The sequence below is a fragment of the Sciurus carolinensis genome, chromosome 7 (assembly GCF_902686445.1).
Source record: "Sciurus carolinensis chromosome 7, mSciCar1.2, whole genome shotgun sequence".
Taxonomy (NCBI): Eukaryota; Metazoa; Chordata; class Mammalia; order Rodentia; family Sciuridae; genus Sciurus; species Sciurus carolinensis.
In genome coordinates, this window is record NC_062219.1 from 127,347,741 (window position 1) to 127,370,238 (window position 22,498).

At 35.4% G+C, this 22,498-nt stretch overlaps 1 pseudogene; it reads left to right on the top strand.

The window, feature by feature from the left end:
* Positions 1 to 10,424: 10,424 nt before the first annotated feature.
* Positions 10,425 to 11,437, top strand: LOC124989389 (olfactory receptor 2B11-like; annotated as a pseudogene).
* Positions 11,438 to 22,498: the final 11,061 nt, after the last annotated feature.

Consider the following 22,498-nt stretch of genomic DNA (forward strand, 5'->3'; position numbering starts at 1 on the left):
AAATAAATATAAGGTGATTTGGGCCCTAACATTTAAATCACCATCTATATTCTAAAATATATTGATATTGCCCATGTCTACATTATTGTCACATATACCTTAATCTGAGACACTTAAAATTTGACTTATTCCTAAACTTAGTAAACATTGAAAAACAGGGCTATGTTAGTTATTTATTTGCCAAAAACTTATCAATTGCTTACATAGATATTGCGAATTGCAAGGTTCATGATGAATAAAATATATGCAAAATTCCTCTTCCTGCAGAATAACAAATAATAATATTAAACATCTAATTATATGTTGTAATAAAAGTTGTGCTGTGCAAATGACAAGACTTCATGAGTAAAATAGAAGGTAATTAATTCACATCAGGAGGAGTTCAAAGAAAGCTTTTCTCAGGAGTTATCACTTAGGCTCAGATCTGTTATTTGGCAACATTTTGTGATTATTCAACTTTGAAAAACTTTACCTCTTATCCAACTGCTGTTGACCTGCATTTGCTGGTCCATTATTCCACCTGCATTTATGTGTCACCAAAGGGCTTCAGTAGGACTCACAGCCACAGGACAGTGTTCCACTGTCTCTTTAGTCCATCATAGTAATTTTCCTTTCTCAATAGAATAATGGTGATTACAGCAGCTTAGTGAATATAGCCCATACCTTCTGTTCCAAAGACAAGATGTAAAGTCTTACTTTACTTTCTAGTTTGTCCATATATGGTTGACTCCATTTTGTTCTGGGGTTGAGGTGAGGCAGAACATCATGATGAAAGGGTGTGGAGGAGGAAAGCAGCTCAAGATATGGCAAAAAGGAAGCAGAGAGCTGAATTAAATAATTTTTTAAAAGAATCAGAAGGTGATAAAATTCTAGAATGCAGAGAATGATGAGAGTATAAATATGAACAAACAGAACAACCTCAGAAGACTCGTGAACTTCTATAGAAGGATTCCAGATTGCTAACTACTGGTGAGGCCTGAGTGGGAAAAAAAAATGCTTGAATAAGAAGACCAGGGTTAAAGGTCTTTTGGATTCATATTTTAACTTTTAGTCTCTCTGTGAAAAGTCTACTGATGGGAATCTTATTTGTGCCATATATCAGTTTGTGCATTCAGAATTTTATTTAAATAATAATGGAATCTAATCTGGAGCCATATTCATCAAGACACCAAGATAAACAAAAATCTATTCTTTTTTAGAATATAAGTTTACAACAGATTTTTGGAATCGATGTTCAATGTTTATTTGAAGCATCTAGAAGTATGACTGACACATAGTAGGGATTTTATAGATATTTACTGATTGAATGAGGTAAGAGAATGAAACATTTATGTATATTAATGACACAAGGTTTATATTCATTCTAGTCAATGAGGAACTTTAATGTCTTCGATATCAGGTCAGGTAAATAGTCTATACTTGTCGGGGTACCGCGGACCCCACCCTAGTCTGGCACTGAGCCAGGGTGGCCCAGTTTGCAACATCGAGGACCTCAGTCTGGGGCCCCTGGTTTGCAACAAACAGCTAACACTGCTGACTCATGCTCAGTGCGTGCCCACTTGTTGCCCTTATTGTATTACATTGTTATCATGCTCTCCCCACATGCTCAGTAACTCTGATTGACTGCTGTATATGAGGTGATTCTTGTAACTGCCTAGAGACTGATCTCAGGCTGATTCTGATTGGCTTATGCTTGCTATATAACCCAGACACTTCCTCGAATAAAGAGCATTGTTTGTTGGGCATTGTTTGTCGTTCATTGTTCGTCATTCGTTGGTCTTTGTCTTTTGGGCTTTTTTGTTCGTGTGAAAAGGAAGCGTACGCGTTATCATTGCCTCCGCCGGCGGAGGGCAGTGATAAGTGGTGCCGAAACCCGGGAAACTGAAAACTTTATAAAGAAAACAAGGTAAGATATTTTAAAATTTTTTAACAAGTTAAACCGGTTATAAAAAGGTCAAAAAAAATAAACAGGTGAAAGGCAGCCTTGAAAGGTAGCCTTGACGTTCACGGTACGCGACTATCCAGAAGCAAAAGTAAACAGGTGAAAGGCAGCCTTGACGTTCGCGGTATGCGACTATCCGGACTAAGCGAAAGGCGGTCCATATTAAAGTAAAAGTAGCACGCGAAAGGCGGCTACCTGGACTAAGCGAAAGGCGGTCCACATTAAAGGTATTAAAGTGAAAGTAGCACGCGAAAGGCAGCTACCTGGACTAAGCGAAAGGCGGTCCACATTAAAGGTATTAAAGTGAAAGTAGCACGCGAAAGGCGGCTACACCCTGGAAAGGCGGTTCAAGGACTAGATAAGCACGTGGAACGCGGCTTACATTGTACAAGATGGGGTCTGAAATATCAAAAGTTCGTATGCAACAACCCTTACGGGAACTGCTTAAGGCCAATGGTACACCTTTAAAAATCAAAACTGTTAGCTTAGATACAATAGAGAAGGTAGCTCCTTGGTTTTTAGATGAAGGAAATATTCCAGAGTGGGAACATCTTGGAGAGGATCTTCATAGGGCAGATCGACAAGATCCACTGCCTGTTGGAACTATGGCTATATGGTCTTTAGTGAGAGGGTGTCTAGACACAAATAAGGACAAATTTGTTGAGCCCCTTACAGAGGGAAGTCAAGTTTTGGAGGAAATAAAAGCATTAGAAAGGGCGTCAACTGTGTAGACTAAAGAAGAGATGGGGCAAACACACACCACACATGGTGACCCTGCACTCTCAGCTCTTAGAACCAGCCCAACCATCAGTGGCATGTCCTAGTAAGGAGTATAATATAGTAGCCCCAGTCCCCACAAATATTGGGAGATAGTTGTTTCACAATTTTCTGCGTCCAAACCTGAATTGATTACTAACCAGGAACGGCCGTATCATTTTTCCAGGACTTTTGTTCTTTTTTAATTATGTTTTTTTGAGCTCATGATTTTTTTTTTTGATTCAACTAGAGTTTTTGAACATCTGTTACATTGCAATGGAGATTCACCTATAAAGTTTCAAGGCCTTTGATTTTGTGTTATGTGTATGTTGTGCTGTCTGATGTCATGTTTTGTCTGTATCAAAACTGAGCGCTCTTAAAATTAAAATTTAAAAATGGATCCAGATACTTTTAATTCACGTGATTTAAAGGTTCAATTCAAATTGGGTAAACTAAGAAAAGTAAAATGTCTTAGAAAATAACTTGCAAGTCTCTAGGTGGTCAAGCTAATAAAATATTGATGTTAATAAAATGTCTAATATCAATTGTTTCTAGGACTTTTCTTCAACAGGAAAGAGACAACAAATACTGTTCAGGACACTTGTCTGATATCTTGGTTTTTGCAGAATAAGTGAATTAGAGTTAATATGTATGGTATTACTCAAATGTTTTTGTAGAGACATCTGATTAATTTACAAAGTTAAAATGCTAATTGTTAAATAACATCGAGTACTTTTAACTCTTTAAATTACGTGGGGTAACATACTTAAACATTATTGGTGTTTTCATAGGTTGGTAAATAAAAAGGCTTACAATTACTTTGTATCCTCACTACTATAAAAACAAGGTTACTAAGAGTTATGTCCTAACAAGTGCAATTCTATATACAAAGGGTCCCAAAAGTTTCAACTGTGTTTCAATTAGAGTACTATAAACAACAAAAGATTTAGTCTTATTAAAATAGAGTAATTTATCTGAATTCAGAAATTTCATAAGAGTTGTTTCAGAATGTGAACAAAAAGGGGTCAATAAATAGGAAAGAGAAAATAAAAGGTTCTGGGTATGGAAATATATTTAATAAAAGGGAAAAAGAAATGTTTCTGGGTAAGAAAGTGCTTGTGTGATGCTAAGAAAGTCTATGTAAGTAAAGGGCAAGTTTCAACAAGTTTGCATGTAACTAAGATGGTTATATGTATGTGAAACATTTAAAGCTATTTAAGGTTTTTCCTAAGGTGAATTACTAATGTTCTAATATAAACCAAAGTTTAATCTATATGGTAAAATGACATGGTAAAATAACAAGGATTTCTTGGAAACACTAATTTACTCTTAACTTTGTGTCTGTTAAGTTTTATTCTTTAGAACAATTAGTCTTAAAAAATAGGGGTTTATACAATTATGGTTAAGCAACTGTTAGAGTATTGTACTACGTTATAGAGTCTAAATTTTTCTTTACTGGAGCCAAGGCTCGGTTTGCGTGTTTCCACAAGATAAAACATCGCCTATTTGGGTTCCTGAGCGATAAGCCTTGTTGGGTACCACAGTGGCCCCTCACTAAGGAAAAACAAGAGGCTGCTCATGAATAATCAAATGTATCCTATGGGACCTATCCAATGTGGGTTACCATTAGTCTCAGCTTTACCTAAACACTGGCCCACCATTATATTAGACTTAAAGGACTGTTTTTTCTCCATTCCCCTCCATAAAAAGGATTGTTGGAGATTTGCTTTCACTCTGCCTGCCATAAATCATTCCCAACCCGATCAAAGATATGAATGGATAGTGTTGCCTCAGGGCATGGCCAATAGCCCTACAATGTGTCAAATATATGTAGATAAAGCTTTAAAAACCACTCGAAATAACTTTCGGGAATTGCTTATCTATCATTATATGGATGACATATTAATATGTCATAAAGATAGAGACATTCTAACACAGGCATTACAGTTCATGACTGAAAAATTAAGTTTTTGGGGATTAACCATAGCACCAGAAAAATTACAAACAGGAGAACTACAACATTATCTAGGAACAAAACTGTCTGCTACTACAGTCCAACCTTTAAAGCTTACTATCAGAACAGACCAATTAAAAACCCTAAATGATTATCAAAAATTATTAGGAGATGTCAATTGGATCAGACCTTACTTAAAATTATCTACAGGAGAGTTAAAACCTTTATTTGACATCCTTAAAGGTGACCCTGATTTAAATTCTAGTAGAAGTCTTACCCCTGAAGCAAAAAGGGCTATACAATTGATTCAAGAACGGTTACAATCTTGTCAGATAGTTCGCTGTGATCCGTCACAGCCATTAATGTTGGTTATTTTTCCTGAGAGTCATAGCCCCTCAGGTGTTTTATGGCAAGGTGGCCCACTACAAAGCATTCATCTCTCTAGTTCTCCTACAAAAATGTTACAGTCCTATCCTACCGCTATGGCTCAGCTAATACTCAAAGGCATAGAAACATGTATCACCACCTTTGGTGTACAACCAACAACCATTGTTACTCCATATACTGTCAATCAACTATCATGGCTAATAAATAATGATTCAGATTGGGCTGTACTCTACTGTACCACTACTGCAACTTTTGATAATCATTACCCCAAACATCCTTGGATCCAATTTTGTAAAAATACTCCCATCATTTTTCCTAAAGTCACTAGATCTAATCCTATAAAAAATTGTACAACCGTTTTTACTGATGGATCTAAAAATGGAGTTGGGGCTGTTCTCATCAATGACAAAGTCTATACTCTCATTATTCAACCCCACTCCGCTCAAGTTACCAAATTGGCTGCAGTAACTATGGCTTTCAAATTATTAAATAATGTGCCTTTTAACCTATTAACAGACAGCTATTATATTGTCAACTCTTTATCTGTTTTGGAAACAGTACCTTATATCTCTCCACATTCTACTATTGCTCCTTATTTTTCTAGTCTACAAAAAATAATCCTTCAACGTTGTGAACCTTTCTATGTGGGACATATCAGGGCCCACACTAATTTGCCAGGACCTTTATCTAAAGGAAACACTATTGTAGATTTGGCTACTAGATCTTCCTTTGTGTTTTCTGTGGAAGAACAATCAAAACTTTTCCATGACAAATTTCATGTTAACTCTACTACCTTAGTAAGAAAATTTCAAATCCCATAACACCTTGCTCGACAGATAGTCAAAAACTGTCAACACTGTGCACCCCTTATCCCAGTACGGTCAATTGGAATTAATCCCCGAGGTCTTTTGCCAAATCATATATGGCAAATGGATGTAACTCACATATTAGAATTTGGTAATCTCAGATATGTACATGTGTCTACTGATACCAATTCAGGAGTTATTATGGCTTCTGCATTATCTGGAGAAAAGGTTTCCAATGTCATTCAACATTGTTTACAAGCCTTTGCCTGTTGGGGCATTCCAAAAATCATTAAAACAGACAATGGACCTGCCTATACATCTAAAAGTTTCAAACAGTTTGCAAACACATTAAATATACAATTAATTACCGGAATTCCTTATAATCCACAAGGTCAAGGTATCGTAGAAAGAACCCACCTTACCCTAAAAAATTGTTTAATAAAACAAAAAGGGGGAATAGGGGTCTCCTTTAGATCCCCCAGAGATAAATTAAATCTAGCTCTTTTTATTCTAAATTTTTTAACTCTTGATAATGATGGGCGCTCAGCTGCCGACCGTCACACCTCGCCCAACCCCGCTCCACAGCATTGGGTGCGATGGAAGGACGTGTTAACTGGAGCATGGAAAGGTCCGGATCCCGTCTTACGTTGGGTCCGAGGATCTGTTTGTGTCTTTCCACAGGATCAACAAACTCCGGTCTGGATTCCCGAGACTGACCAGAACAATACAACATGAGAGTGACAACAATAAGGATACAACTGGACAGCCAGACTCGGAACTTATGGGCTATAGTTAGAGCTTGGCCATATCCTCTGCCTTTAACTAATACCTCCTCTTTATATACTAACTTACAACCTTTCTTTGCTCTCTTAGGAGGACCAGAAATATTATGTTTCCACCTACGCCAGTTTGTGTTTTCTCCCCTTTTATGTTTCAGCTAACAAACACAATCTCTCTCAATGTTGGAATGCTTCTAGGTTCTCACAGGCAGTCTTAATGTGTGTTCCTACCTTCCTACCAGTCCCAGTCTTTGTTACAGGTACAGAGTACTATTATCAAGAAACAGGAGAGATTTTGGCATCATAACGGCCGTGATCGCCACGGTAGCAGTCACCGCACCAGCAGCATTGACGCAACCATACAGACCATACAGACAGCAACAACAATCACTTGGCCGAAAATACAGCTGCAGCCTTATAGACTAAAGAGACCCTAAACCAACATCTAACAGCAGGCATACTCCTTGTAGATCAGAGAGTGGACCTATTACAAGAACAAGTGGACATATTACAAGAACTTTTGGGACTGGGATGTGTTTACTCTTTGAGAGCTGTCTGTGTTACTTCCATTGTATATGATAATTCCAGCACCATAGCTGGGTTATCTAGAAAATTGCCAGCCTACTTGGTCGTCTCAATTTGATAATCTTACCTCACAGCTTAGGGCTGAAATTGTCAAAGTTAATTCTACTAGGGTACAAATTGCTTCTATGTCTGAGCTGGCTAAGTGGTTTTCTTCTGCTTTCAATTTTGTACAACAGTGGGCAAGCCTTGATACTTTGGGGTTTTTACTCCTCCTTGGTAGTTGTACAACTACGAGCCACCCAACAAAAAGACCGGATTATTTTTCATCAGGCCATGACCGCCCTAGAGGCTGGCAGTTCCCCTCAAGTTGGCTTTCTATGCTGGACCGGTAGTCAATGACGGGTAATGAAGGAGGTGGCCATGTACCAACCTAAGACAGAAGCTGTAGCATGCTCTACAGTCTTTGATGATGGGTAAGGACATGAGCTGACCCCTCAACCTAAGACAGGCACAGTCTCAAGCCTTTTCTTTTAATAAAGGAAAGGGGGAGCTGTCGGGGTACCGCAGACCCCACCCTAGTCTGGCACTGAGCCGGGGTGGCCCAGTTTGCAACATCGAGGACCTCAGTCTGGGGCCCCTGGTTTGCAACAAACAGCTAACACTGCTGACTCATGCTCCCTGCATGCCCACTTGTTGCCCTTATTGTATTACATTGTTATCATGCTCTCCCCACATGCTCAGTAACTCTGATTGGCTGCTGTATATGAGGTGATTCTTGTAACTGCCTAGAGACTGATCTCAGGCTGATTCTGATTGGCTTATGCTTGCTATATAACCCAGACACTTCCTCGAATAAAGAGCATTGTTTGTTGGGCATTGTTTGTCGCTCATTGTTTGTTGTTCGTTGGTCTTTGTCTTTTGGGCTTTTTTGTTCGTGTGAAAAGGAAGCGTACGCGTTATCATTGCCTCCGCCGGCGGAGGGCAGTGATATATACTGTGTTAGGCTACTGTGGAAAAAAACAAAGACAAGAGTCTTGTTTCTTTAAACACACTAGAAGGTGACTGCCTCTTCCATCTCTGTGTAAAACTAGGATTGGTATACATTAGTATAGCAGAATCTCAAAATAGTATTTTGAGCAAAATATAATAAAAAATTGGATCTTGGCACCAAAAATAATTTTCTTGACTTTCTGCTGATCTAAGAAATTTTCTATAAAATTTTGGAGGTAGATCAAATATTCTAGTCTTTCAGTCTTAAATCCATTATGTATAACAGGTACCAAATTTTATCATTTTATTTTATTGGGATAAGAATGGGAGAGGGAAGAATACCCACAAGGGAATTGCTAAAGCATCTCTTGCCAAGAAATTTTTCACTGAGGTTAATTATCTGTGTGGAAAACAAAGTCTCTCAGCTTTATAAAGAGAGTGAGACTCCTCCTTAAATTATTTTAGGTTTTAATTTATTTTACTATATTTTGGGAAGTACTGGAGATTGAACCCAGGGCCACATATATGCTAGGCAAACACTCTATAGCTGAGTTACATCCCTAGTCCTCATAACAATTATTTTAGGGTAACATAGGTTTCCACATCTGAAAAATATTTAGAATTCTTTAAATAAGTATTAAGGAATTATGATATGAAATAAAGCCACTGAATATATAGAAGATATCTAATCCTTATCCCTAATTAACATTTCATTCTGATGAAAAGATTGATGTTCTTTTTCTTGCAAGAAAGACATCAGTACAGAAGATCATTTGGTTGAAGGTAAATATTTTGTGTGGGAGGGAATGATCTATTCTGCTGTTTTCATTTAATCTTTGCACAACTCCATGCATATTGTGACCTTTTTAATGTAAAGTTGCATGTGAGAAAGCATGTAAATAAATTAACACATTTTAATACTAATAAGCAGCATTATAATTTGAAAAACTGCACATATAATTTTAAAAACTGTACATTTTTTAAAATAATCTAGGGGTACTGTTTCCATTAGTGGGCATTTACATTAATTAAAATAAATGTGGGCTGGTGTAAAAATCTTGAAAATATTAACTTCAGGTTCAAGTTAGGTGACCCGAGTAATAAAGGCAATGGAAGGGAGGAAAATTTAATCCTTCTAATCCATCTAGGAAGATGGGCACATTGTTGATATTTGGATAAAACCTCAAAAAAATTATTTAGCAGATTCCTAATCAAACAAACCACCATATTTCATAAAAATATTCAACTCAACATTAAGTATTACACTTTGAAAGTGGCCACACATGTTGGACTAATTAATTCTCACAGCAGGGACAGTAAGGGAGGTTCTGAGAAAAACAGTACCTGAAAGATATGTGTATTAACTGTTGGCAGTGGATTAGATCCAGGTTTTTAAAATTTTATATTCTGTTTTCTACTACATCAATGTTTTAAAAACTTTTTACCATTATCTATAGTAAGAAATACATTTTGAATATTAACTCATATCAAACAAACTTATATAATCCCACTTGGAAATAAATAATTTCATAGAATAACATAATTATTCAAATGTTGATAGATACAACTCACAATATGAAAAGCACTAATATACAACACACTATGTTGATAAGTGCTTGTTGCCTCCAATCTTTTATCTTTGCAATCAATTGTTTGTCTTGTTTTCCAAGTTCTGAGTATGCCCCAAGAGAATTATTCCTTTTATTAAAAAAAAAGTTTAAGTTGGCAAGTCAGTCAGTCTAGGTTTTGGGGAATAGACTTATTATATTGGGGAATACAATATGTGCTGTTCCTATGCAAAACAGACCAATCTACCTGGACCTCAAGGAGTTCTGAACTCACCTAAATCAACTCATAAATCTAAGCAGAACATGGCAAAGGCCAGAAGACCATGGATGAAAGAAATGAACACAAGTGGAAAGTCAACATGACTGGTTCTTGGGTCATTAGTATCATTTATTCATTCATTTTATTCTTTTTTAATATAAGGTGAATTGTAAGTTTCCCTTTATCTCATTATTTTATAAAATTTTGCTATTTTTCATTTCTTAGTTAAAATAGAGATATGTGTTAGTATTTCTCTTAGAAGCACTATGAAAGTAATATTTTTGTTTATATTAATTTTCATACTTGCAAATATCAGCTCATTTCAGTGGAGCTATACTACACAGAAATACTCTTCATAACTCACTTTATTTAACTGGTAGGTTGACCATCAGAAAAATTCAATACTCAATACAAGTCTTTACTTTAACTTGAATCTACTAAAAAGAGCCACAGCAAGCATGAGTCTGGACAATGCAAGCGTTCTGGAGGTCTTCATTCTCATGGGCTTCTCTAACCACCCTTGGTTGGAAATGCCCCATTCATTATGGTACTTATTGCATATATCTGCACATTGGTGGGTAACATCTCAATTATTGTGGTATCCAGAGTAGACCCTCATCTTGACAGCCCTATGTACTTCTTCCTTTCCAACCTCTCCTTCTTGGACCTGTGTTTTACCACAACCACCATCCCTCAGCTGCTGTTTAACCTTTGGGGCCCAGATAAATCTATCAGCTATGGGGGATGTGTGAACCAGTTTTATATGTTTCACTTCTTGGGAGCCACTGAGTGCATCCTGTTGGCAATGATGTCCTTGAATCGTTACATTGCCATCTGCAAGCCTTTGAGGTATCCAGCTATCATGCATCAGCGACTCTGCATCCTCCTAGTGGCCCTGGCATGGATAAGTGGATTGGCTAACTCCCTGCTTCAGTCGACTCTCACTGTCCAGCTGCCACTTTGTGGTAACAACAAGGTAGATAATTTTCTCTGTGAGGTCCCAGTGATGATCAAGATGTCATGTGCTGACACTACATTCAATGTAGCTACGCTCTCCACTGTGGGGATGTTCTATTCCTTGGTTCCTTTGTCACTTATCCTTGTCTCCTATGGGTTCATTGTAGCTACTATGCTTAGGATTCAGTCTTCAGAGGGGAAGAAGAAAGCCTTTAATATGTGTGGTTCTCATGTTATTGTCATATCTCTTTTCTATGGGCCGGTAATTATCATGTATGTACAACCCTCTGCTACTAACTCTCAGGACAAGAACAAACTCATGTCCTTGTTCTACAGTTTGGTGACTCCTATGCTTAACCCTTTTATCTATACTTTGAGGAACAAGGACATGAAAGGAGCAGTGAGGAGGTTTCTTGACTTGTGTCATCAAAGAACAGACCTAAGTATTTTTACAGTCCATGCTCTCCACATTTGGCTCAGAATATCACAAGTCCTAAATTACTTTTCAATGTAACATCCTATAAAATTGTCGATATCCTTTAGGACCTGCCTTATCTACACATATGTCTTTGTACCATATTGTTATGGTTGGTTGGCTATCATTTCAAGTATGAGTCCTAATTCTCGGTTTGTCTGCAATTTGGATGGAAGTGAAGACTGACATTAAGTTGCTTTCTATCCCTCTAAAGATTCTATTGTAAGATGCAGTCACCTCAATAAAATTTTTTTAAATGATGTAATAACAATATAATTTAAATATACAATAAATCAGGTAAAATCTTAAAAAAAAAGATTCTATTGTAGAACCTAAGAAGTGGACAATAAATAAATGCTTATTGAAGGACTCATTCTTTCAGACCAAAAAGAGACTAAAACTCTATATTTTGCATGTTACTTTGGGTAAAAAAAAGTAAGTTAGACTGCATTTACCTCCTTGCTATTGTGGATATGATTTGAGGATCAATGCAAATCAACTCTTTTTATGAATTAACAAAACCAAATGGGTTAATATCTCATGTTCTGTAATTGACACTCCCAAATGCACATCCACTGATCTTTTAAGAAAAAGAGAATTCAAAAATAGTATCTGCCTCTTTCCTCTCAATGGTATTCCTACTTCTGAGGTATTTGACTGAAATAGCTATTTTTATGTTTAAAAGGGAAAAACTGATGAATAAAATCCTGAGAAGCTTCTGTGTTATCATAATATTAATAATCACTTAGTTTTCATCGAGGAGCTAAATCTACACAGAATGAGAACATCAGATGTATTACATACATAAACAAAGGTTTAAATAGTTCAGTCATTGAAGAATCAGTGTATCATGTGGTTAGCAAAAAAAATGAGAAAAGTACACAAAAAAGTAAATTAAATTGGAGATCAAACCATCAAATTTAACATAGAGGTGAAGTATGAGGGTTGATGATGATGATGTGCAAGGGTATATTCCCTTGATTTTATCAATAATATCAATTCATCATTATAAATCATTTTCTCATACTTTTATACTCTCCAAATTTATAATACCCTCAGTTTTTTTACTTATATTTAAGGTATACATTTAATTGTTTTTCTAACAACTAAGTACATTTGTGTAAAGTCTTCAAACATCTATATATACTTGGTGTGTCATCCTGGGCAACTTAATGAGAACCTGTCTCAGAAATTAAAAAACTGAGGAGATAGCTCTGAGGTATAGTGCTTGTTTAGGATGCATGATGATTCTCTGGGTTCAATCTCTAGTTTAAAAAAAAGAAAGAAAGAAAAGAAAAAGAAAGAAAAAAAAGAAAGGAAAGTCCAGTGAAAAACTATACAACCATATTTAAGGAAGGAAATCCTATCATTTGGAAAATGGATAAATCTGGAATATATTAGTTTACATGAAAGAAACTAGTCACAGGAACACACATTCCTCTGAGGTCACTGGTAAGTGGAAAACATCATTTCATATAGAAAGAGAGTAGACCGGCAGTTGACAGACCCTAGAGAGTTTTGTGTAAAGGGAGATGTACTGGGTTTAGAAAAATGGCAAGAGAGTGGATGCAAACTGTTCTCTTTAAAACAAGAGCCAAGTCTGATGATACACTTGTTTATTAGCAAGATTTAGCATATAATATTGTATATATACTTCAAAAGTTTGTATTTTACACAATAAGTGCATTAAATTTATTTGTCAAATTTTAAGTAAAAATAACTGATATTGAATTCTATTTTAAAATATAGTCTTTCATAATGTGTAATTGAGATGTAAAAGAACAAAAGTAATGCCATTTTATTTTGACCTGACTCCACTTAATGCTTGCTTAAAATATTTTCTTTTCAGCCTCCGGACAGCTATGTTGACAGTACAGTGGGACCTTCCCAAGGCCCTGACTAAGGCCCAGATGTATAACAAAAATAACTCTGAAATGTATGTCTCCACAAGATCTTTCTGACCTACACCTGGCCAAATTGTCCTTGCAGATTTGGTGGTTTTTATCTTTAAAAACTCTGTACTTCCAAAATTCAAATGCTGAGAGTTCTTTGAGGTGCTAGCCTTTTCCAAGTCATTTGTCTGGTATGCTCATTAAAGTACCTTTTTTTCCTTTTAATTTGTCTCAATAAGTGTAGTGGTCTGTAATTCTTATGCACTCCATAACATAATACTGGCCATATATAAAATGTCCATAAAATACTCTTTCATTTTAATATCAATGTTATCAGCAAGATCATCATATCAACAGAATGAAAAGCCCCTTTGAATATTTTAAAATAGAAGTTAGGGAACAGAAATGTAAATAGATGCTAAAAAACAGAAATCAAACCCCAAGGAATATGTCATTAATTATTTGGTAAAGAAATATGTATCATTTTAGAAAGACAAAAGATTTTATCAAGCAGGATTTGATTTCAAAGGGATGAATACAAAATAACTTGTAGTTTTTCTGGTTTTAGAGATATTAAAGAAATCTGAACAATTGCTGTGACATTGTGTTATTGTAGAAAAAAATGTGCTTACAATAATTATGTGTGTTATATAACATACAGGTTTTTAATAACTAATAGAGAAAATAGAAATCTGGACTTCAGTTCTGTGCACTCTTCAGAGTCTTGAAATTTATAATCATCTTCCTCCATAATGACTGACCACGATGGAATAAAAGTAACTGAGGTATTTAAAAATACCTATAAGCTTCAGATTTGAAGTTCTTTAAAAATAATTTATTGTGTGAATTAGGTTAGTGAAGACGAGGAAAGGGCCAAAGGCAAGAGAGGGGTATTGAAATACTTCGGAAAAGAAATTACTTTAAACTTTGCTTTTGATATTTTGCTTTTTCTATTATACTAGTAACATTCCATTGAGCAAATAATAGAGTTAACTGCACTACGAGAACCTCTCCTCCTTCTACCCTCAGAATATTCATTATTTACAAACTATAAATTCATAGCAGAGAAGAGCCTTGAATTTTTCCTGGGCATTGACTTTATGGATATAAACCCCAAATAACATGAAACAAATAAAAAATGGGCAAATAGGTTTGCATTACCTGACAAAGCCTCTGCATAGAAAAATAAACAATTGTCAGAGGGAAGACACAATCTACAAAATGGAAAAAATATTTGCCAACTAGGCACCTGAAAAAGCATTAATATCCATAAAATAGAAGGAACTCAAACAACTCAATAGCAAGCAAAATCATAAACAACAATAAAAAAACACCTAATACGTCCTTTTTAAAAATGAAAAAAGAATCTGAAGGGACATTTCTCAACAGAACACATAGAAACTACCAATGGGTAAACAACAACAAAAAATGCTCCACATCACTAAATATCATGGAAATTTAAGATTAAGTTTTTCAATAAACTTACATTATGTTCCATCAATCCCAATACAAGAAATTATCCAAAGAAAATGAAATTATTTTGCTAAAGAAGTACCTGCACTACCACATTTGTTGCAATACTTTTCACAATAGCCATGATATGGAATGGATGAAGAAACTGGAGTCTCTATATACTGTAGAATGCTCTTCAGTTATGACAAAGAAGGACATTCTGTCATTTGCAAAAACACATGGAAATTGAAACATCATATTAGGTAGAAAAAGCCATCCACAGAAACACAACAGAGGCTATGGAGAAACACCACCCTAAAAGTGCCCAATTTTTCTGCCACCATTTAACAAACTCCAGAATTTAGTGCAAATGGTCAGCAGAATGAAGAAATAGTTGGTACTAGGACAACTGGCAGATGAGATGAAGGAAAAGAAAAAGCAAGCATTGAATAGAGAAAGGTAAAGGGCCCCCTACTTATGTTCCACACAAGCAGCAACCCTCTGATCTTGGCCACGTTAGGGCAGCTGATTCAACAACAGTTAGGAATATGTGGACAGCTTGAAGAGTTCAAGGGAGGTTTTAGATATGGAGGATGTATGCCAAAATACAGGATGGTTAATTAGAGAAAGAGTGAGATTTTAAGGATCCTAGGGCTACAAAATGAATGAGGTGAGAGTCTGGGTGATGATGAGTCTTCACCACGGTTTATGGAGATATAGGGTGGTACAAAAGAAGGCATCAAGTAGAGTCTGGAGTCTAGGATCAGTCCAAGGGCAGAGAGAACAATGGTGAAAGAGACAAGGGAGAGGGAGGAGGTCCTCATGGAGGAGGAGGAAAGTAGAAGAACTTCTCTAAAGAACAAAAATGAAGTTGCATGGAAATGTGGCCTTGTAAACACAACAGTTCCCCTATGGTAGAAAAAAGACAGGCCACAACAAAAGTGAAAGCAAATATTTAAGGGCAGCCAGAGATGGGCTTTGACCTGCCATGAGGCTGGCCAGATATATCTGGGCTTCCCAAACTCATGCCATTTTCTGTGTCAGCCTGAGTTAGATTCTAAGTTGCTATAGCTGCCACACAGAGGAACCACCCTTTGATATGTTACTGAGTAATGTCACTCTTCATTTCTTCTCTTCCTGAAAGATTTCAGTAAAGAGACAAAGACTAAGCACCAAGTCTATTTAGTGAAGTGTAAGTATGTTCCATGTGGACTGGGCCACCTCCCAGAGAGAAAATGAGTTTTCCACATGGCAGGTTTTCATTTTGGTCTGGGAACTTCCCTCTTCACATATTATGTGTTTGGTGCAGTTACTGTGGTTTTCACACCAAGGCTTAGTGTGCCTGCACTAGTCCCACAATATTAGAAACTTCCCATCACTACCTAAATGAAACCTGTGGGTGTTTAAATGCATAATATAAATTACAAGGAATCAGGGGGCCCCCAAATGGCAGTGCCTCATTTTCTCTGCATTTTTCAAGGTGGGAATTCCTGAAGTTGGTTATACCTGTTTTTTCCTGTTTAAGAAGGAGGTGTGTTTATGGGTAGAATTTCTGTCACCTGAGGTGGAGTTATTTTTTCAACACTCAAGGTGGAGTGAGCCCTATTTTTCCTTCTTCCATCTACCTGTTCAGGTCTATCTGCCTACTTATTCTAACACAATGAGCAGAATTCAAGTGATACTTAAAAATTTCAAAATAATATTTAATGTTTTCACAATAAAAAGAAATGAAAATCTCTTTCTCTGTCTCTCTTCCTCTCTCTCAACACACACTATGTAAGTTAAATGTGTAGATGACATTATGATCTAGTGCTGGGGCAAGGTGACCCACCTTGTAATCCCAGTTACTCAGGAGACTGAGGTGGGAGAATCTCAAGTTTGAACTCAGTCCTGCTAACTTAGTGAGACCCTGTCTCAAAATAAAAAATAAAAAGGAGCTATGAATGTACCTCAGTGATAGAAATCACCATGGATTCAATCCTTAGTACCAAAATAAAAATGTAAAAATTACAAACACAATGCAGGATTGCATTATTTGGAAAAGCAATTTCAATTTTATCAAATAGCAGGGAACCAGAAGTACCAAGTGAGTATATATTTTTCCACATTATGCATTTACTAGGTATTTCTACTCCTTCTCCTCTGCTCCACATCCATTCTGTATCCCATTATGTATCATTTGTCAGAAGAGAAAATAATAACAAATTCAGTTATAGGACTGGTTTTTTTCTGAGTTATGAATCTGTACAGCTTCTATTATAAAAAAATATAGAGAGTGAGAGCATCCACTGGACAAAAGCAGAACACAAGGCTGAGTAAACAGGGGACAAGAAAAAACAACAAAAGAAAATGTTGATTGGTAAATTCCACGTCCCTCTAGTTTATTTTTTTAATGAGGGTTAAAGAGAAGGAAACATCTCTATTATGCTGCCTCTGGTAGACTGGAATCACTTCTTTGTATTGCAGGATAGATCTGCTTACTTAATGTTTCAGTCTGATTATGTGGCTTTTAGCATTTTGGTCTGGTCATGTATGTTGGAGCCAAGCAGTGCTCAGTCCAAAGGAAGAGCCTCTCCTATTTTTTGTTTAAAACTTTCTACTCTAATGCTGTACTCCCTCAGGGTGAATCAACAGGATTCCTTGATATCTGACTTCTGGTTGGTTTCAACTGAGGAGAATTACCACCTGAGATCTGGAGAGTAGAGCACAGCTAATTTGGGGCATGTTTACTAGCTTCAATTCAGTCAATCTTGTTTAACCAGAGGTCACAGCTCTTGAAAGTGGCCTTGTGCACAGAGATACTCTTGGCTCTCTCTTTTTGGTTTCCAATATGACTTCTTCCTTTGATACTTTAGGCTTTGATTTGACAGCAATTTCCCCACTGTTGCTAGCTAGTAGTTCATTAATCAAACATACACTAAAATTTCTTACTTGTATTCCTAATTCATTCCCACACCTTTCTAGATGCTTTATATATAAAAATGGTCTTCAATAACCCAGTTAGAATGCACCATGTATTTACTTCTGGTACCATGGTTGACATAACTTTGCAACATAGACAAGATCATGTTGTGCAGGACAATTTCAAATTTTATTTCTTATTTTTGGGGTGTTCTTTGTATTTAAATGATTTATTTTTAAATCATGGCAAAATATATATGTTTTCCATGTGTGCTATATATTTTTACATTCACTGTGCAATGCCTGATTATATACCTCACTTAGTCTTGATTTTAGTGTTGGGACAACTACAGTCACTCTCTTAGCATTTTTCAAGAGTCAGTATGCTGTCAACAATATTTGTCATGTTATATAGCAGATGTGTTGAATCTATCTTTTAAATATGTCTAATATTTTGTATCCTTTGTCCAACATGTTCACAACCCTGTCTGTCAAACCACCACACTACTGGGTAACTGGCATTTTACCACCTACTTTTATAAGATCAACCTTTTTAGGTTTCACATCTCAGTAAACTCATGTAGTAGTTGTCTTTCTGTGGATGGTTATTTTACCTAATATGATGTCTCACTGTTGATGGGAACTAACCAGTGCAGGCACACTAATCCATGGCAGAGAAACCATAGTAAGTGTACCAAATACATAAAACTGAAGGAGAGAGGTATACAGACCAGATATAAAACTGTCCACATGGAAAACCAATGGCCATGTTCTCTCTGGGAAGTGGTTCACTCCATGTGGATCATACTTCCATTTCAATTTAAAATTCTTTGTGTTTATTTGATTGGATCTCTTGACCAAAATCCCTCTCAAGAAAATAAGAACGAGGGAGTGATATGACCCAGTAGCAATGGGAATATTTGTTTTTTATTGACCCAACACATTTTTTAGTCACTTTAGTGTTATAACTAAAAATAACTAAATACTGTGACACATCTAAGAATTAATGAAGTAGAATATTCAGTAGTTTCTTATTAAATTTCCCAGAAGCATTTTTTTCAAAAAAGTTCTACTTGTACAATATACTGTTATACTGTTCATTTATTCATTTATTATTAATTGCATCTTATTCAAAATTAGTGTTTCATATGTTAGGAAATCTTGTGTTTATTTCAGAGCACATGTAATAAATACACTTTCTCTGACCTCTGTTCATTGTAACTCATTATATACAAGAAGTATATCCACAGAGAACCTTGTCCCCAGAAACTTGCTCTGCTAATTCATCTGGGATAAACCTAAGTCAATGAGTTCTTTGAAAATTGTCCAAGAGTCCCAAGAAAAGCATACAAATAGCATGCCCCAAATCATTACACGCATTAACTCCCTAATCTAGGTACTTTTTTTCTTTTTTGCACACTCTATCAACTGAAACACAAATAGTTTTGAAGCTAGCTCTAAATACATGTGAGGACTATAGTTTCTTGCTCTATTTCTAAAAGTTTGAATAACTGAAATGCATTCCTTCACTATTCTTTTTTATTAAAGGATATCTATAAAAAACTAAGGTAAGTAAAAACATTTGTTTTATGGATCATGTATTTTCAAGAGAATATTGGAATGTATGTAGATCATAGTGCTAATGTGCATAAGAAAGACAGGGTGCATTTCACTTCTGGTAGCCTTTTTAAACTTGGAAATACCTAGGTCATTTGCTCTAGGAACATCTAGGTTTCACTTTATAGTTAATCTCTTTCAGTCTCTCACTTAAAACAACATTAAAATCATTTACATTTCATAATGAGTATTCTTGACATATACTCAAATGAGGTATAAAGTTTTCATTCAATCATGTGAATATGAAACATGAAACAGTTTTTCTTATTATATGGTCAAAATTTCATGGATTCACTTCTTCACACTTTTCAATGAGATGTTTTGACATCAAATGAAAATTACTTTGATTTCTGCTGTGTACTTTTCCTCTTGTAAAACTAGAAAGTGGTGTTAAGTGTAGATAAGATACCAAGTGTGATAAAAAATAAAGTATGAATAAGATACACTAGCCTGAAAATGTAAGAGAAATGCAAAGAAAATTGTAACACAAATAGAGTCTGGCAATTTACTGATCTGACTTCCAAAATTCATGGATAGATAATTACTGTGAATTAGGAATGAAAAATCACAGCAAGTAAAATATCCAAATAGCAGATGGTATCCAAAAGATAATGAAAGGTGAGCAGGACATGGATAGCATGAGATCTAAGGCTAAATTTTAAAAACTTAAATATTTTTCTGAGTAAATGAAATTGATTAGTCACACTTTCTCTGGTAACTTTAGGGAAATATCCAAAGAAATGAAGAGTCTATGGCCGATCACTATTCACAGCCTAAACTACATTGAAGGTGAAAGACAGGAATAAAGATCTAGACACAAATTTAACAAATTTCTTATAAGCATACTGGAGGTATTACTTCATCTAGAGTTAATTAGGAAAGATAGTGTGAAAGATCAAATTTATAATTATTATTTATAAAACTGTAGTGTTGTTTAGGGCAGAAAAATATAAAAATGTAAATCTTGCCTAAGGTGATTGATAGTCCATTTACCCCAATGTGATCACAACATGTTGTACGCATGTATTGAAATGTTACACCATAATCTGTGTATATGTGCAATAACTATGCCTATTTTAATAAACATTTTAAATAAACATTTTAACATTTCAACATTTAAGAAAAAATGTGAATGTAAGTATTCCCAATAAATAGACAAAAAGAATCTTATAGTACAAGTATTTAATAATATGGTTATTTTGGAAATTTTTACCAGTCTAAATAATTCTGACCATGCTCATTTCATATTTAATATATGACATAGAGTTTTATCTGAATAACAACTCGGGCCAAGATAATTTCTAAATTCTCTATGCAGAGATGATACTTGCATAATTTCAAACTCAATGTGCAGGGCAAATACATTCTAAAATATATGCATTCTAAATCATTCTTTCTTTGAAATGTTGAGACTCTGAGTTATCATCTCAATATATCACTACCTCATTTAAGGCATTCATTGCCTTTTAATATTCAGAACTCCCAGTTATTAGTCCACTGTAAAAATGAATAATAGTGTCCTGAAGTGGGGATACTAACATTTTTTATTGTTATAGGACCTAAAAGTGGATACTAAGTGATTTAATGTGTCTAATAAGTCCATTGAAATTTTTGGCATACGGACCTCATTTAGAACTAGATAGAATTATTATTTTATTTTTGAACAGTTTTACACTAGAAAAGCATCTAATAAAAGGGCAACATTTCCATGTTGACTCTGAGGACTTTCGTGTAACAGTACCAACCCCAAGGCTTTGAGGGTTTAATGAAACGGAATATGAAAACTGTGTCTTATAACACTAAGAATATAACCAGATAACCCTTGCCACAAAGGGAAAGAGTACTTCAGAATTTTATCATAGATATGCTGTCTTAACTGGCCATCCAAACTTTCCCCCTCTTACAGAAGAATATGTAATTTATGAAATACACCTTACCACTAAAGCAAAGAAAAATTGAAATTAAAACTTTCATTACCTTATTCATCTTTCTCAAAATGCTGTTTTACTCAACGGATGAAATTTGTTATCAGTATAAGTTTTAGCTGTCAAACAAAAAATGTGAATGTCCTAAAAATGTAGATAATTGTTGAATCTGAATAAGTTTTTGGGCCTATTCTGGGATATTGGTTTTTCTCCTGATGGCAGTTATATACAGTTCCAAAATATATTTAAAAGTATATACAATCAATTGGTCACTGATAATTGTCTGAACCCTTATTGCAACAGGATAATAAACTCTATAATGGAAAATCCCTACGAAAGCATATACTAAATAACCTTTAGCTTAAAGACCAAATTCCCAAAGTTATAACAAAATAATTATACAAGGAAATGGTACAAGCAAGAAGAAATTCTTTTCTTTAGTATTTTTGTTTAGATGTTGATAGACCTTTGTTTCTATGTGGTGCTGAGAAGGGAACCCAGTGCCTTACACATGCTAGGCAAGTGTTCTATCACTGAGCCACAATCCCACTCCCAAGAAGAAATTCTTAAACAATGGGAAACCTAGATTGTAGCTTCACCGCCTCAATTAATAATTCAGGAATGTAATGCTAGAGGTATTTGAACTTGCTAAATTCTGTAGAGCTAAGAAGTAGTTCTTTCAACCCAAAATCTTATTCCTATCTATGAAGGTGATATGATTTATGGACTATCTAGTTAGGATGAATAAGAATATATCAATGATTCCCATAGGTTTGGGTTTTCTCCTTCTTCCACAATGACTATTAACTCAATGCTTTTAAACTTTTTAATATTTCTTTAATGCCTCTCAACAATGTGTCTGAAAATAAAGCATCTGATTCCAGCACCCCATACCACACCTAGTCTATCAGATACCTGGATGGGAAAGCTATAATATAAACAAACTCCTCTGTTGATTTGCATGCCAGTAAAAGTTTTTGTTTTAGAGGTTCTATATACAGGTTTATTCATTTATTCCTTATCATAACTCAAGGAAATAGTTAGTCTGGCTTATTAAAACAAGGTGGAAGTTCAGTGTCAGAATAAATACCAAACATGCTGAAGGTAACAGCTTTTAATTTATACCATCATGAAGGGAATTTGTTCACCTGGTGCCAGACCACTTAGGTTAATTGTCCCACAAGTTTTGCATCCCATCTATCATTTTTTAAGTTCGATGCATAATTATGTTTTATCATTCTTTATAATTCAATGTTATTGCTATTATTAATATTATTTTGTAAATTCCTTACTATAGGAAAAATAAGAAGAGA